We start from the raw sequence: 18,941 nt of genomic DNA, 5'->3' as shown, positions 1-18,941 counted from the left end.
TTTCCAATGGAAACAAACTTATTTAAAGGACTCTTATCTGCTCCACGACATAAAGCGGAGCACCACAATCTAGCATCCTGTGGAAGGAAACCATACCCACAAGCAGAGGACCTAGCAGACATACATCAGTCTATACCAGGAATCTCCAATAAACTCACTTCCAAGACAGTCATGCCATAGCTTGCTCTCAACAAAAGCCCACAGTCAGACTACAACTACATTAATTTCTCTTGTGATACGCAGGCTTTCAGGATATATTCCTCTTCCGCTCTGATCCTCATCTTGTCCTCTTTCCATTAGGATGCTGCAGATCCAAAAGATGTGTGAGAGCCAAAGGAATTTTCAATCTAAAGACAACTGGTACAAAATAAATTTCAGAACTGCAAGTTAAGAGGAAGTTGGGCAAATCTGGTGCTTGACCATCTTCAGAAAATAGAGCATAAGTGTTCCTCTGGGAAGGCTTCTCCATAGTAACTGAAACAGCAATCTAGGCATTGACTCCCTGTCAAAAATATCCTCAACATAAAAACTGAGTACAAAAGCCTCTCAAAAGCAGAGATTTCAATGACCCAAAATGAGGACAAGAGGAGGCTCCACTAAGCACAGACAACCTCACTGCCACTGATCTATTTTACTAGTATGGGAATGACAGACAGAAAAATAAAAAAAAGATTAAACAGCTATTTAACATGTACCAAATAATATTATGGCAACTAGTAAATCGGTGTTAGTGCTTCTTCAACACGAGGTTAAGATCAATACAGCTGACCCTCAGCATTACAATTAGGGATCAGAGCACTGTCCATCCCTTAAAACTCTACCAAGCTTTAAAAACTGATCTGAAATTTTTCATGCTGAGTCTCTGCCTTAAGACTTAATTTTTCAAGTATTTTAATTTCAGTCAGAACAACCCAGCTATTTCATGAAGGAGGACAAAGAAAAACATCTTGTTTGGCCCTTGTTAAAAAGACAGACACAAAATAAAAGTTTCAAAGACTGATGTTTCCGCAAAAGGGTCTGGGGTAGTTTTCGATAAGGAAAATATCTTCTGTGACCCTCAGAATAATTTCTGAATATGGCTAATACATCTTTGCAAAGACACAGATTGCTCTTGTTCTTTAAAATGCAGCTAGAGTTTTGCAGCTGAGGTCTCAAAAGGGTCTGGTCTGACAAAGCATCCCTTCCTTCTCACCCCATGAGGCAGTACCACTGAAGGAACAGACACCACGCCAAGAGCGAAACAGTCGAAGGAACTATGGCCTCCTCCTGTAACCATCAGGACAAGATATCATTAGAACATATAATTTTGCAAATATACATAGTAACAAATCTGTCTCTTAAACGAGAGGGGAAAACAAGGCGGTGAAGTGTTTCTAACAGTGGAATCCAAAATTCTAGTTAAAAAAGTAATTCAAAGATTTTACATGTGGGCTGAGCGCCATACACTTTACTAGTGTGCAACACCAGCACACCTCTATCAAGAGTAATCAAACTGTGCTTTGCAGTTTTTCTTAGGATTCACAGCATATGAGAAACACTGTATACGTGCCCATCAGCAAAGCACCACAGGAATAAAGGCACAGTCGCCACAATTAACGCTGGCACGTCATACAGAAGACTACACAATAACAAGGATAGTAGGGAGAGAGTAAGTTTAGTGTATCACCAACTTCAGTTTGCCTCCAGTGTATGGGGAGTCAGTGAGTACGAAAAAACATGTTATTATCATTTTCCCCATCACAAAACCCATAAAGTACTATCACAGTAAATTACAGGGACCAATGGACTATGGACAAGGAGACTGCCATAAAGCTGACACTGAAAGCTGCATGTTTTCTTTTTGTTAATATTTTGTATATTATAGCAAGTTTCCCTAACAACATACAGCTGAAATTCCTATGTTTCCACTATGACAGCTTACTAAATCAACACAGGTAACTATTAAGATCTTCCTGTGTCATTAAAGGAAAAAATTCAGAATTGTAAGTGAAAAAAAATGAATATTTGACACTGAAAAAGGACCAGTCTAAGCCAACGTTGCAGCATAATTTAAACCATACTTGAAGTATAAGGAATAATAATTAATCTTCAATTCATGAAACTCACTGAAAGATAAATTAGATACTCATAAATTAGGTATCTCCTGAACAATCAGGCATTTTCAACTAAAATGTTGGAAGATAATATGAAGAGAAGTTCTTTCCATTTATTATGAAAGTTAAAAAACCAAAAATCACACACACCACAAACCACTACATTTTTCCCAAGCTCATTAAATGCAACCTTGAAACAACTGCCCAACCTTCAAAGAATTATTACAATATAAAACTTTCCTACAATGTTTTTTCTTGCTTTCAAGTAATTTTTCAACTGATTTCATTTTAAAATTTAGTAATTGAAAACATGAGAGGAGCCAAGAAAGCAATGCGATGCAGCATAAAATCATGCAAAAAACAATTAAACTGCACACAATTGTCAACACATCAGTTTTTTGAAAAGTAAGTCTTCCCCATACCAAGTACTGACAAAAGAAAATCTTGATGAATTTTCCTTAAAAATCCCTGATCTTTTTCTGCTCTATAGAATTTGAAATAATTATCCTTAACTTCAAAATAGTTCATTTTTGTGTGACTGGTTTCAGTTTCAGGATCACAACTGTGTGGTAACTGCTTCTCTTTTTGTTGTTTTCCATTTCTAAACACATGCTTTGATCCCCTTGGTCTTTCTGGTAGAGCAGTCGCCTCACACATACAGTCTCTCTTTGAAGCCTTCCACCAGTGCCAAGAAAGAAGCAGGCTGTGGCAGCAGGCTCAGTATTCTCCGATTATGCAACAGATTAGATCATTATCAACAAAACTGGATGCCTCCAGCAGAGAACAGAAATAGGGAATCTGAGAGCGACTTTTTCTTTACTTTTTGAATTAAGGATGCTTGCTTGGTCAGTTTGAAAGAAGAAAAAAGTTACCTGAAATTAAGAGCTCGTCATATCAGAGAAGATTACTCTTTGGTGAAAAGCTCTATAATAAATATTACTGTCACATTTACCATTCAGTTCTGCTCCTTCCTTGGTAGGAAGGTTTTCCCATTTGTTGAATAATGTGAAAGAAATATTTGGCTCAAACTGGTGCCAGTAACTTAAAAAGCCTGCTTTAGCCACATGAGAATCAAGTGGATCTCATTCGCCATAGATGAATGACCATGTGCCAACATGATGCAGGAGAAGAGTCTGGATTCTCAAATACCTGCAGAGAGAATCTGTGCATCTTACCTACGATATATTCATTTTCCCATCATTTGTGGATGTGGATATCCTACACATCTGTCACATTTCTCCCTTATCTAGTTGCTCAAAAAACTTTTACATCATCAGTTATGTAAACTGGCTTTTAAAGATGCTTCAGTTCAGGATTTCACTTCAGTTAGAAGATAAAGTATCTACTAATCAGTCATGGAGTGAAGATACAGATTTTGAGTCTTCATATACAGCAGAAAAATACATACATGTCTTCTATAGCTCCATCACTGTGCAATTGCCACATCCATTTGTGTTCCCTTACAGATAATTGGGAAAGAAGCATTACACTGCATGAAACAAATCCCTTGAGTCAAGTGCTGACAATGAACATAAGAGTGAGAAGGAGAGATTATATAATACCGAACAGATTCCACTATTTATCATTTCTATGTAAGACTTCAGTCGCTGAGGCTAACAAATGCATGCCAATATAAACAAATGTAGATTTTGAGAAGCCTAATCAAAAGCTTTTCTAGTTTCTACAAAAGACATTAGGAGTACTTAGATCTTGGACACAGGAATAAAATAGGTACAAAACAGTTTAATACAGAAAAAGCTATATGGTTGCTTTTAGTAAGAGAAACTATTCTTATAGTGCTTTCATGTGTTAAATTTAGATGACTATAAATTCGTTAACTTAGAAAGCGCTACTGAAGTTGGGCTTTGCTTTTCAAGTTTCCACAAAACTAGCACTGAAAAATGTTGTGCATCTGGTTATATTGAAAGATAAATGTAACAATAAAAATTATGTTACCCAATAAAATAAGGATTATTAAGTATGGCAGAAGTTACATGACCAGTGTAATTTGTTTACAAATTTATATTATCATTAGATAGTGAGTGGCTTAAAGAAAATTTAGAAATCAAAAGCTCTTGCATTTTAGGCTTTATTTGCAGGAAGCGTTTTCCAGACATGACACTTTTTTCTTTTACATATCTGGAAACTATTAAGGCAAAGGAATTATGAGCATAATAGTGAGCTCTTAGAACTCACTTGTTGCTATCTTTGTTCGATATTAACATTGAAGAATCAGAAATCCACATTCTACTGTCTCTCTTATGCAAACACACAATACTTTATTGTATGATGTGACTCTCTAGAAGCACAGACCTAAATAAAATCAGGTGTTTAGCTGGACTGCCTTCATCTCTATCTTTATTCAGCAGTCAGTAATAATTAAAAACTACACATGAAAAAAACCCTGTCATTTCCTCCAAATCATGCCGGAAGAAAAATCACTGATGAGTCAAGTTAATCTGTAAAGTGGGACACAAAGTATGATTCACACATCACCCCTTCAGGTTCAGTTCTTGAGAAAGAAAAAAGCTCCATCAATAACGTAAAATAGACACTTAAATTCTCACTTTCATTACAAAAATATTAAATTAACTACGTCCTTTCAGTTCTGAATACTTCTGTTAGGTATGTTCGTAACAAAGGTTTAAGGCCATGGCCAGTAACCTTCAGCAGCTCCTACAGGCAGTGAAATCTTGAGGAGGACAGCGAGCACGTCAGACCACATTCCTAAGCTGTCTTCTACAGGGCAGCAGGGCACAAGCTCTGGTGTTCACCGTGGGGGCAAAGGGAGCGAGACCTCACTGACTGAAACCACTACAGACTTGCTAAGGCGCAACTCAGCCACTGCCAGCAGCGTAGGTAACACAAATTTATAAATGCAGCCAAGATTTAATGAAGATGCTGAATTTGCTTCTTTTTTTTCAAATGTAATGTTTAAGTAAATTAGACTACAACACTAAGAAAAGGAATCTCAGTCCGATGAAATGATGGCAGAGGAACCAATAGGTGCAAGAAAGATCACCACTGCTCCTTTCAGAAAACCGCACCATGTCAAAAATTACCTCTGTGCCTTAATTTTCGTAGCGATTGGGTTTTCAAGCGCATTCACCCTCCTCTGCCCTTTGTATTTATTTCATTTCTTTCTTTCCAACCCACACCCAAAAACCAGAGGCTCTGTGAAGCAATTCCAGTTTAAGCCCAAAGGACACTAATCACAAGATTATTTTTAATACTTACAGTAGAAAAACTACAGAAGTCTAAACCCACAAAGAAACAAAAAGTAAAGATCCAGGGGGGTTCTTCATTAAGCAGCTAATAAAATAGTAAAAGCATCTAAAAAAACCCTCCTTCAAAACCCTGTATGACCCTGCAGTTCAGTCACATCCTTCAAGCCGACCACTGAAAGAAATGTAATGCTTTTCCCACATCTCCTGTCACAGGTCAACTGACAGCTCTGACTCTGCAAATGGATTTCGAAGTATTTTACTTCTCTTCCACCACAATTATGAAAAATGTGAGAAATTATAAAAAAATTAAAGAGCCATGCTCCTGTGGACGCTTCACAATTTAATCATACATCACACTTGTACTGCAAGTATGTACTGCAGAAAACACACAGCAAGATTAAACTTCTAAAATCTAACTGGATTTAAAATGTATCCTGCTTCACCTACATTCTCAGTTAACAGGCCTTTAAAGAAAGATTATGAAAAACACTCCAGTAGGTGCGATCTGAAGATAGAACAAGCGAGCATGACCTTGGGTTCTCCCTTTGTATTTAGTGGCATTTCCTAATATTTTAAAATCATCAAAACAGTAAGCACTAACATGGACACTACTGAATACACGTGCTTTGGTGAAGGGTGATGAAAATTACTTGAATTAGTGTCTTTTGTTTTATGAGCTCATTTACATTCCCCTCAGGAGTAATGTATTACCAATGTCACTGATATGAACAAGTAAGTGACATAGCAATAACGATCATTATTAATAAATACTTCACTCGTTCCATGAAGTTAATCTTCCTATGCATCCGTGAGGCAGGAATTATTAGCCTGTATTTCCCATGGGAAAGCTGAAGTCATGTTATAGACTGCCCTGGTCCATGCAGTGATTCAGGTGTCAAAGCCATAAATAACAAACTGTACGAAACCCTGCCTTGTAATCCTGCCTTCTGATCTGAATTTTACCCATCTGATAAGAAGGAAACTACCCGGATGATGCTGTCTTATGGTAACTGAAATCTAAAATTACCATTTATTAAAACCTGTTAGAAGCTTAAAGCTAATATTGCCATTAAAAGGGGAAACACAAAAAATCATGATTTATCAGCTGGTTTCCCCTTCGTCTTCCAAGGATGTTTGTTTGATAGCTGTTACAGAATTACTGCTCCCTCGGATTAAAACAAGCCTTTATTCAGAATAAACATTTTTTATAGGGAACTTGAGAATGTTTTCTCTGTCTAAATGTATTGACTTCTGTTTACCTGGCTGCTAGTCCTCAGGTACTCTGCTATGTCTGAATGTGAACTAAATGCTTATGAAGAGGTATTACTACTGTTGCCCGAAAAAGCAAGATACATATTTAAGGGTTAAAAAAAAACAAAAACAAAAGGAGAGAAGAGAGATGTTTTGCCACACAACACAAATTTACTGCTGATTTCTCCAGTCTGTTGCTAATGAAACTGATACAGCAGTGAGTACATGAAACACGAGGCACGCTACTTCTACTAAGAGAGTGCAGCGGTTGTCTTCAGAAAGGGACGCCTCTTGCGGTACTCACAAACTGCAGGTGCATTGCAAAAGTAAGGTTCTATCCCTACATTAAAATGCTTATTTCCAGCATGTCTGAATTAGTACAGCAAACATTTCAAAGCTGACCAGGACACTGGCTTGGAGAGCTCCCTTTAAAACTACTAGGAAGTGTATGGTTAAATCCCTTAAGAGTTTTCGTATCTCCACCCGTGAGTTAAAAAAATTAGGCTGCAAAACTTGCAAGACTTCAAGGGCTCTGGATTCTTACTTGTCCAGAAAAAAACACAGTATCTACCTTTATTGTGTGCAAAGAAGCATTTCTGCTATCACCCAGAATCCAGGAGATAAGAACTTGAAAAATAGTGAAGTTCTAATGAATTTTTAAAAATTGTTTAGAAGCTCTGCACAGAGATTTGAATTAGTTCAGGGTTTTGTGCAGACTTCTTCGATCTCAGCTATCAACTGTTTGCTTATGCTGAACGCAGCAGCCTACTGCAAGAACGTCATTAGGAATGTTCCAAAACCAGCTTTGATGTCTGAATAGTTCTTTTCTTTCCTCAAGTTCCTCAAGATTAAAGGAAATTAATAGGACAAATTCTGGTGAGCATGGACAATGCAACTCTTCTATATTACCGCACCCAAGAACACACATCTGTTCATTTCTCAGCTCACTGAAAACAGCTTCTACAAGCACAGTTATTCTTTCCTACATTATTATTTCCTAGGTAACATTCATTTCCACTGTCTCTGTAACATGCACTGCTGTAAGTGCTACAGGCCTATATACCACAGCACAGACACACAAAAAATTGCCACCATGAATTTTCAACTAAGATGAGTAGACAGATCAATCCTCACGAAGTCTGAACACAGCTCTCATAGCATAATCTTCCATAAGAACCAGGCCAATACAAATATTATCAAAAGCAAAGGAATAGGGGCTGGAACAGCAACAGAATCATACAGGCTATGAAAACCAAAACCAGTAAAAGTCAGTCCAAAACATACTTGCAAAGAAAAACAAATTTCATTGTCTTCCATATAGGCAAAAAAAGCAACAAGTAACACATTCCTCAATAAAAATACTTCTTGTAAGCCTGGAAGCAAGATAAAATAGAAAATACGGGATGAACTCTTCATGAAGTGCTTCAAATGACTTGACTTCTGAATTCCCACCCTGTTTTGTGGGGAGTTCCACTGAGCAAAACGGGAATATTCTTGTGCGTTTTGTGCAAGCGTGTTTACAGGATCAAGACTCAATTGCTGACCCATTATTTTACTGTTGCTCAGGAATCATTCCAAACCAAACACAAGAGCAGTGTTCAATACAGCAACACATAGTTTCAAAATGAATCAAATGCATAATCAATGTTAAGTAAAGAAATTTTGCACTTAACTGAATTTCAATGATCACTGAAGTTTAGCTCTAGTCCTTCAGCCGATCATCTAGACAGCTTATTGCCTCTCTACTAGTCCGTAGTGATGGACAGGTAACCTCAAAGTCACTATCACAGAGCTCAAGAGCTAAATCCTTCTTACAAAAGTATTTTCAGAATGAAAATAAAATCAGGTATATTGTTGATGATAGCACAAATATAACACAGGAAGTCCGTGCTTTTCTGTTCTAAATACAATGTCTTTTCATAAAGGGACATGTTTGCTCATATGTGAGAAACGAGAATGGAAGTGGAGATCCCTCCCACTTCCACCGTGCAATCCGCTGTCCACAACAAAATGAGGTCCAACAACTCCTACCTCCTAAAACGGATGTTCTTGAATCTCATATTTGTTGCCCAGTCACAGCAATCAAAATCTTTAGCTTCTGAACAAAAAAATACCTCATGCTTATGAGTTTATACAACATTTTTAAAGGTAGTACAGAGACTACGTGTCACTATCTTTTAAGTTCTTGCTTTAAAAAACTACTTCTACTTTTTCGTAATACTTCTTACTATGTAGATATGCAATTTCTTTTCTGTCAATGTCAACAGAGCAGTATTTGATACGACTTTCCCCAAAAGCAAGCCAACCACAGAAAATATAGGTATGATCTTTAGAAGATGCATGTACCCGTGACGGTTTATTTTATCTTCTCTTCATTTATGATTAATTCCTGAAATTTGAGCAATCCACTGTAAGAAAAGAAACAACCTATAAAAGTAAGAATTTCATCTACACAAAATCCTCCTTGAGGGTATCCAGAGAAGACGACAGCCCCGCACTTCATGGAACAGAAGTGTTCTAAACCACTTCTATACCACTGAAGCAAGAGGAAGCTAGATCATAAGAGTTAAATAAAGCTGCTAAAATTCAGTAGCACTGCAAGCTATTCCAGACTACAGTTACTATAACCTACACTGGGTGTCCTCTGCATAAGCACCAGTGTGACTTTGTGGACTGCTGAGACTCAGTCTGTTGCAACTGGCGTAAGTTGCCACAGGCGAGTAATCACAAGGAACTGACCTTGGCAAAAGCACATTTTACACTTCACTGCTGTTCAACTGTGTTATACTAAAGAGTGAGCAAGTGAGCACAAGCGGAAGGGAGAGGGAGAGGGAACAAGGGGGGACAGCATAAAAGTGATTGCAGCCATTTTCAGCTTTACCTTCATTTAAGATTTTAAGAGAGGTACATCACCTCCAGTGCACATCACAACCTACACATGGTATAGTTTTTAAGTCATTGTGGTCTGGGATTTTTTGAGGGGAGGAGGGCGAGAAAGAAGGGCAATTAAGTACCTGATTAGGAATTAATACCTAAAAAAACACTCCCAACGAGGGGGGGAGAAAGTACAGAAGACAATTACAACTTCACATTTTCTTACCACTGGATTACTGAATAAATGAGGACCTTTAAATTGTTCTTCCCTCCTGTTTGAGAGTACATTTTGAATCACCTCTTCACTAAAGACTAAAATGTATTCCATGAGGTATGCAGCAAGACATCTTACTCCTGATATTTTAAAGTTACAGCTTAACTTCAGAGGCTCTCTCAACAACCTGGCAGCGATTTGCATGAACTAGCATGGTAAAATTCCCACCACTGCACACACAGTTATGTCTGTCCTTTCTTAACCATGTTTGGTCTCCTTTGGTTTGGATCAGTAACCTCGTTAAATATTTTTCTTTAGTTCCTGCATTAGATTTTTTTGGTATTGATTACCATACCTCCAAAGAAGCAGGACCTGGCAGAGCAAGATGGCACAAGATCCCATCGTTAGCACCAACCCACATCATGTCCAGATTTCATAGGAAGTTTAACACAACGAACTAACCCTGTGGGTATGCTAGGTTTCCAGGACATTTGGGGTTGAAGCAAAACATGCACAAGCTTTGTACGAGTTCCCAATCACTCTCCACTTGGGAAGTGGGCAAGGTATGCAAGTCTAGACAAAATAAAATGAGACTACACGCATTTTGTATCTGCTTCCTTACCACGCTTAGGTCAGTGATCTACAGATGAGAGCCCTCAAAAAAAATCCCTACTACATGCAGCTTCTCTTCCACATCCTTCAGGCTTCAGGCTGCTTCTCTCCTGTGTAGACAGTTTCTCCATTCCTCATTTGCTTGCATAATTGATTAAAAACCCCTGCTACAAAAGCCAGCCTTTGTTCCCCCTCAGACACCCAAACCCTTCACATCTCTGTCTTCACAGAATCTTCATTCCTCTATTACAACTCCTCTTTCTTCATTTCAGTCCTCCAAAAGTCATTACTACCAGTGAAGAAAAGTGGCTTTTTTGGGGCACAGCCATGTTACTACCTCAAACCATTCCCATCTGGCAGAGAGCCATCATGGTTTAATGACCACCACTGTCACTGGCCAGGAAGATACAGGACGACAGCAGATGGCTGATGCATACACACCAACATTCAGCGACTCAGCAATGGTATGATCATGCTTAGCCTATGAATTATAAAACCTGCAATTCTATGAAACATTACTTAAAATTTCAAGGGACTGAAGTATTTGAGTCTGAACCTCAGATCTGGGTCAAAAAGGTGTCAATTGTGGATCTGCAGAATGTTAATAATATCATCAGATTGTAACTCCCCTTCTCACAAATAAAAATGATGTTTAGAAGGCCCACAGGCACGCACCACGACAGAAAAGCAGGGCTCTGTCATAGCTGGCTGGCTGGGCCACCAAAACACTCATTCCTCGTGGGCAGTGTGTAAGATACTTGTAGGGTCTAGGAGGAGAGTAAACTGATGTCTGTCATATTTTGCTGACTGTGCACTTGGGCACAAAATTGAATTATTGACATTTTTACTGACTAATCACAGAATCATAGAATGGTTTGGGGTTGGAAGGGACCTTACAGATCATCTAGTTCCGAGGAGCCCCCTGCCATGGGCAGGGACACCTTCCACTACACCAGGTTTCTCAAAGCCCCATCCTGCCTGGCCTTGAACACTTCCAGGGATGGGGCATCCACGGCTTCTCTGGGAAACCTGGCCCAGTGCCTCACCACCCTCACAGTAAAGAATTTCTTCCTAATGTCTAATCTAAGTCTGTCTTCTTACAGCTTAAAGCCGTTACCTCTTGTCCTGTCACCACAGGCCCTTGTAAGAAGTCCCTCTCCAGCTTTCTTGTAGGCCCCCTTCAGGTACTGGGAGGCCACTATAAGGTGTCCCCAGAGCCTTCTCTCCTCCAGGCTGAACAACCCCAACTCCCTCAGCCTGTCTTCACAGGAGAGGTGCTCCAGTCCTCTGGTCATCTTTGTGTCCCTCCTCTGGGCTCGCTCCAACAGGTCCATGTCCTTCTTATGATGGGGGCCCCAAAGCTGAACATAATCCTATAATAATTATAGTAGATGGGGAAAAAACCAAGAAATGGGAAACAGTGCACCAGTTCTGCAGCCATTACTGTAGGCCTTCAGGTGTGTCTATGGTATGGTCACCATTTTGCACAATGGGGCACAGGGAAAGAAAGAAAAGGGTGACAGGAAAATAAGTACCTAAAAGGTACTCACATCCTCGGGAAGAGTGTATGTTTTTACCAGCCCAAAAGTCAGTATATCTTTATATTACACAAAGGCAATCTTAGCTGAAAGCAGGAATTCGGCATTTCTTACTCCTTCAATGCATATCCTAAGCAACAGGTTACTGAATTGTCTCTTTGCAGCACTCTCTCTCATACTGCATCATATTTTAAAACTATGCATCACTCAATGCTGAATGAGCCATGTGACTTTATAGTTCAGCAGCTTGGATCTCATTTTCAAGTAATTTCTCTCATTAGGCAGAACAGAAACATTAACTGGGTCTTCCACATCCAGGCAAGTAATTACCAATATGCTGGTTACTCTGGGCATCTCACTTTTCTCCCTCTTCCTTCACCACCTCTTTCATCTAAGACAATTCCTTGAAACCAATGTATTACCACAAAAAATACCAGGGCTGACAAATCAAAACCTTCCAACATCTAAAAATCACTAGGAAGTTTTAGCTGTAGCTATGTATATGGATATATATCTATACACACACATCAACACGTACACATATATAACTGCTATAAAATATGTATCTAAAAGATCATGATGCTGTGGTATGGTATGGCTGAAATGCTACTGGCATGCAATTAATTTGACCAAAGTATTCCTCTACTGGCAAAAGATTAGTTTGTTTGAATTACGTTTACCTTTCTGGAAATGTTTCAGAAAAATGTCTTGCCTAGTTTAAACTCACCCAATACAACATAACAATACCCTTGAAGTCCAGAGTCAGGAGATTCTTCCTTTTCCTTCTAGTTGTGAATATTGAGTGTGGTCTACAACAAAAAAAAAGTGGGGGAGAAGAAGTTGGATAGGCAATCCTTCATGTCCTCAGTGTTTTCAAAATCCTTACTGAACACAGCACAGACTCCAGAGTATCCATCAAGCAATTGCTACTTGATTTCCAGAAAGAAATCAAAGCAGATTTTGTTCCTCCCTAGGTATCTCAACAATCCACATCACTGGTTCATTTTTCTATGTCAGATATTCTGTCTCTCTCTTCACTGTCTTAAACACAAAGATATTAAACTGAAAGGCCTGATGTTCTTCTGCTTCTTGTTAAAAAAAAACAAACTATAACGTACAGTTTGCCTTTACTGCTATAAATTTAAATTTAGCATCAGGGAATTTGTAACCTTTTGTCTGAACTTACCTAAGAGAAAGGTTACAGCTTCTATGCCATGAACTACTAACACACTTCACAAAACCAATAGCAACCCCTGAAACATAAGTAAAACCACGAAAAACATAAAATACCCTTTCTCTTAGACACTTCAGTTAACAGCTATCAGTGCTAAGTTAAGGCAAGTACTTAACAGCTTTGTCAGATAAACATGTTTTAGTCTAGAAGCAGCTGTGGAAAGTTCAGCAAACTATTCTCTGCAGTGTTCTGCTAACTCTGGGATTTCCACTTTTCCAGGGAAGATCACTTTTTCTGGACAGTATGTTGAACATGTAATTTTGCAGATACTCATGCCGTATAATATCAGCTCAATCTTTCTAGTTCTTTCAGTAATAAAGCAAACTCACAAAAGCTTTCCCTCAGATTTCACAGGCATGTGTGTGCCTCTCTCTCAGTACCCAGGCCGCCGTGCCAATATGTAGGATTAAACTTTTTCCAAGGTTGAATAAGCCACCATCTGTCTATCTTGTGTGGTGCTGTGCGCCATCCGGAAGACTTGTCCCTTAGAGCATGTTTCTACCATATGTCACTCCTGAGTGATCAGTTATGCCAAGACATTTGGGAAAAATGACTAAGTCAAGCTGGAAAACCCTTTTTGAATTCCAGAGGAGGTTTGCCAAGCCTGTATTTGCAAATAACTTTGCATCCACCGACTTTTCCCATATATTGTATGTAATGGTAAATAACCTTTACTCAAACAAACAAAACAATTATTTGGATGATGTACCAGCCCTTCCATTGTCCACAACTCATGTACTTTTTAATAGCCAAGAGATTTAGGTATGATGCATCTTCAGAAAAAATACAAGGAACGTTTACAGAAGAATTGCAACTTTTATGATAACTAAGTTAAGAAAGGAAAAAAACAGATGTAAAGAATATATTGCAAGGAAGGCTCTACTTGGTATTTTAAGACCACAACAAATCATTAATTTCTTTCAAAATACTCAACTAAAAAAACCTAAGGCAACTGAATTCAAGGCTTTTTCCTAATAATAACTGTATCTAAAGGGCTCACCTGCATGCAAAGCGACCACCTAAACTAAATGTTAAACCGCTGATATATCATCGTTCATGCAATTAGAATTTGTATAATAAAGAATATGGCTGTATCCTATTTAGGATTTAAAGAACCATGTTACGTTCCAATTCCTCAATTATTAAATTAAAACTCAAGCCAGCATCGTTCTTATGGGCAGCTCAAGGCTGCTCATTTACATAACTGACTTTCAAGGGCACTTGGTTACACAGCAATTAATACCAGCAAAGAATCTACCAGATCTGCTACTTAATGTTAAGGAAGGCATTCTTGAGAATATTAAAAGAAGAGAGAAATTAGTAAATCGTGATTACAGCCTCCCCAAGTGAGTTTAACATTTGAAGGAAATCTATTCCTAAGGGCGGCAGCAGCAATACTAAATACCAGAAGACAGATGCAGGAATTACTACATTTAGTAACAGAAGTGAGATGAGGAGCAGTACTAAATTCACAGAATTCTGAGGTCTTTTATCTAGGCCTTCCCTTCTGAGTTTGGATAACCATTGAAAAAAGAGAAGATGTCAAACAAGAATTCACTATAGCCCACTGGGATTTGTAGAACAAAGGGCAACAAAAAGCAGAAAAAGTCCATATTAGATGAAGAAGACCAGTACTCAAAAAAGGTGATTATTAAAGGAAACTGAGATAAATTATCACTGCAGAAGAGATTTATTTTTTTTAAGGTACCTAATTTAAACAGTCTCTCCATGCACAAAAAGCAAAACTTGCAAAGGTGAAGGTACTTCAGTCAGGGGACAGGGACCAAATCTATGTAGTGATGAAAGCCTCATACTGCAACAGTGTCTCGTGCAATGGAAAGAGGAAAATAAATACAGAACCGCTAGGCAAACTGGACTACTTGCCTACGTAACACACCTAACGATTCTGAAGCCAGCTCATTTTTTGAAAGGCTCAGCTCCTTCCTGGCCCACTCTGACAGCCTGAGGCATTCCCACCACTCCACCAAGAGACAGTGGAGATACTTGTTCTACAGCACCAACTCTGCTGACCCTTCCTGTCCCAACAGGAAACCTTCAGACTAATGAGTGTCTGTTCTGACTAACGTTCCCCTTGCTTCTTGTGTCCATTTACAGATCCAAATAATCTTCCCTTTAGGATGAAACACGATTTGGGTATATCACTGACTGACTCAGAGGCTGCAAATGGGGACAAGAGGAGGGGAGGGAAATCTATCAAACTTGCCAATTAAGAAAACTCTTATTCCAGATGAGCATTTGCGCTATGAAGCTGGTAAACAGCCTCCTCACAGAAGGAGCAGCTACGTAGCTACTGCACTATCATCTCCTGCCAGAACTACAGTGGAAACAATAGTTTCTCCTACAGCAGTCATCATTAATATCCCCACATATCTGTAACGAAAAATGACGACGTAAAGAATATAAAGGGAGAAAACTTTAAAACATGGAGAAAGATGCATTTTTCTCTTTATGTTCAGCTGAGAAGGTCCAGGAACTGTCACCCATTTGTCCCACACTATTGTAGACCTACAAGCAGGAATCCTAACAGTCTTTAGAGATATTATGGGGTTTTAGTTTGGTTTGGTCACTACGAGTCCCTTGGAAATGCTTGGCACACACAGGCAGTGTAATCTGTGTTACACTTCTAACGTGTACTAAGCCTCAACACTCACTGTTGTTCTCACACACTTTTTAGGAAACTCTCCTGTGCTCCTGGAATCCCTAAGCCTGGGATTCCAGCAATCACAGGCAAAAGCATTCCTCTAGGGATAAATTCACCCTGTGGCAGAACTAAATATTTCTGTTACCTAAATGCAAAACTTAAACATCTGCTGATAAATATAAGACTACAACACATAGAAGGCAAAAAACAGTGAAATGCATTTCTACAGGAAACCTCGTTTGGAGCAGATGACTGCAGAGACAGTGTTTACAGACAACAAAGGCTCTCCGAGCATAAGGCCAAACTCGAAGACTTGTTATGTTCTCCAAGCCACCCATCTGCGGGGTATTTCATTTTTCCCACATTCATTCATCAAAGTTCATTCCCCAGCTGAGACTCCAGGCCCTAATTGGCAACAGTTTCTTTCACTGACCAAGACATAAGGAAGAAAATACAGGTTGGTGGGAAGCTATCAAATGTCACTAAAAACTGTGAGGGAGCCAGCCAGTCCTCTAATATAAAGTCCATTCTGCAAGTGCTACGGTACTACAACATAAAAAAGTTTGTTGCTCAAAAAGTTAATGCACTATTAAAACAATGTGCAGTCCCTTTTCTCATTAGTAATCAGTATTAGTAAACTAACTCAAACAAAGACAGTCTCTACATGCAGTGTAGAAGTAGTTTGGAGTTTATTGAGTTATCTTGGTTAGGAGTGCAAAAAGAGGGATTGGGGGAAGGGGGGGGAAGGTTTGCTTTTTCTGAGCACACAGATAAAGCAGTTTTCCCCACATAGCTTTCCTCATCTTCACTCCCCCTCCTCCTCCACACAAAACCCAAGAAAATCTGCCATTGCTTTAGGTCAAAGGAAAAACAGGCCCAGCTGCCGTAAGCCAAACAACGTACAGGTTTGCTTTCTCCCCTGCTGTTTTGGCTCGAGCTCTTCAGACTGGAAAATTCAGAAGCACGATCTCCCAAGCTCTATAAATGCCAGAACCATCTAAGAGGAAAATAGGACAAGGCCACCCCCAGGCAAGTTTGTACTAAAATCTGCTGGCTGCAAGGCAAAAATACAGTAAACATCGCATAGGGACAGACTGCTCCTTGGAAAATATTCCACAAGAACAATATAGCTTCCAAAGAAAGGCTGTGCTAAAGGGACTTCTGGAGGAAAAAAATGCAATGTTTTAAGATCCTTGTGAGGAGTTAGCAAGCTAATGGCACACTCAACGACAAATTGTGTGACAGGCAGTATGTTTTTGACATTAATCCAAAGAAGAAATGTAAAAGCGACATTGAGTGTTCTCTCCAAAGTGGTAACAAATTCAGTATCCTAGAATAGTCCTGCAGTTCAGTAAAGAAATTTTGCTTTTGTCCTGCCAACTGATTTCATGGAATAAAACAAATAATAACAAGCAATTAAACTGTCAATATCATCTTGTCTTTTCAGGAAAGACAATTTAAGTTATGTTTCTACAGTCCTTGAGAGATGAACTTTGCAACCAATTACTGTATGTTTTAACGTGCTGTATACTGACTCAACCTAGAAAAACAAGCCAAAAACAGAAGTTGAAACATCCTTTTTCCTGTGTAGCTCCAATGTGCAGTAGCAAGAAGCTAAACAACATGCTCTCCACCAGATGGCTGAAATAAAAAGAACACTCCTTCTGATTAATTAGGAAACAAATGAATCTGCTGTTAGCACAACAAGTTACCATCAGGAAACCTGGGCTCCCATTAAACTTTGGTATTTATGCCTTCTCTGCAACCGTTGCTCAAGACCATCCCCAGATTTGTCTCTCATTTCAGAAGCAAAACATTGCACACAAGTCCATCACACACAAGTATCACACCAGATACTGCACAACCAAGAAGGCCATTGGCACTTTTCACAGACAAATACTACTATAAGTGAGAGAGAAAAGTTTCCGAAAAGAGAATATGCCCATCAGAACTGAAATGAATGAAGGTCTCCTAGTGCTGAGAGGAATCACCTCTGGCAGAGTCTCTAGGTAAAACACCACATCTCTCATCAGGGTTCAGTGAGCAATGGAGGCTCATGCACGCACACTCAAGATCTCCAGCTGGTCCAGGAAACAGAAATCCCCAGACCAGATACAGCACAGGGAGCAAGGATGTGACACCCTGAGCAACAGAGGCCAGCCCTGGTTCCCTGATGAGGCTGCCAAGGATGGCTATTAACACCTTGAGTGAAGGTTCAGAATACGGTGCAGGCACTGGGTATGGAGGGTGGGGGTGGGGAAGGTGTAAAACACAAAACAGGCACAAAACACATACAAGTGTATGCATTTAGAACATGAATAACTTACAGTGCTACTGAGGTGAGGGACCTGGGGAAGAAGGGAACTGAGCTCACCCAGCCTGGGGAGGTGTGGGCAGCTGCAGGTAAGAGCTTTCGGTGTTGTCATTATTCCTCTGCTTTCAATGGAAGACTGCTGTTTCAGCAACATACAGTGTGAGCTCCAAAACTGGGAAAGACACATTCAACAAAACCATGCCCCTGTTGCTAAGATGAGGATAAGGATCCTGAGGCAGAGATTTCCTAGCTTTCCTTGCATGAACAACTGGTTTTTTGCACCAAATCTGGGACCCAGTATTTCAGTAACAGCAGTTAAAGGACCACTTCAGAAGATGCTGGCAATGCACTGAGAAGGAACCTGCCCTGTTTGAGGGGTAAAGCACAACTTCACCTTCTTTAACAACAACATGCATGCCTGAAGAGGCATGATGCCTTCGTGAAAATCCAGAGCTGCCAACAAACCCACACCACTGTAACTTAAAGAGTATTTTCTCTTATGTGCGCAACTGAAGTTCTCAAACAAATTTTCTAGTGACAAAGGGAATGGTGGAGACATTTACTAGAAACTAAATCCAAGACTGCTTGTAAAAATCCAAGTAAAGGTACTATATCCTCTTAAGTAATTGAGGAAGCTGGGAGACTAAATAAGAACAATCAAAAAAGGCTTCCTCTCACACTAAAAAAGGATTCCAGGAATTTTATACATATAGCGAGGCCACTTAATTCAGCTAAATGAGCTTATTATCTCACTTTTCCTTATAAGCTTGTAATAGTTACCTACTGTGGGAAATACAAGGTTACACTGAACCGCAAAAGACCATAGGAAACACTAATGTTTCACAGTGCACCTACCCATTACATCATACATACAATTACAGAAAAAAAATTACTATTTTTTTTTACCATGTAGTGTCAGAAA

The 18,941-nt window shown here is 39.3% G+C and overlaps 1 protein-coding gene across 2 annotated transcripts in view; it reads right to left on the bottom strand.

The window, feature by feature from the left end:
* LDLRAD4 (low density lipoprotein receptor class A domain containing 4) overlaps nucleotides 1-18,941 on the bottom strand; it is a 294,851-nt gene that overhangs the window by 239,177 nt on the left and 36,733 nt on the right. Inside the window, exon 2 of one of the 2 annotated variants that reach the window (XM_055800309.1) lies at nucleotides 12,537-12,618. The exons of the other annotated variant lie outside the window; for it this stretch is intronic. The gene's annotated coding sequence lies outside the window, so the exon portion shown is untranslated. The remainder of the gene's footprint in view (nucleotides 1-12,536; nucleotides 12,619-18,941) is intronic. 2 annotated transcript variants of the gene reach the window in all.

This window comes from Falco peregrinus, chromosome 3 (genome assembly GCF_023634155.1).
Source record: "Falco peregrinus isolate bFalPer1 chromosome 3, bFalPer1.pri, whole genome shotgun sequence".
Classification (NCBI taxonomy): domain Eukaryota; kingdom Metazoa; phylum Chordata; class Aves; order Falconiformes; family Falconidae; genus Falco; species Falco peregrinus.
The sequence above is the reverse complement of the archived record's forward strand: the minus strand, read 5'-3'. Positions and strand labels throughout refer to the sequence as shown.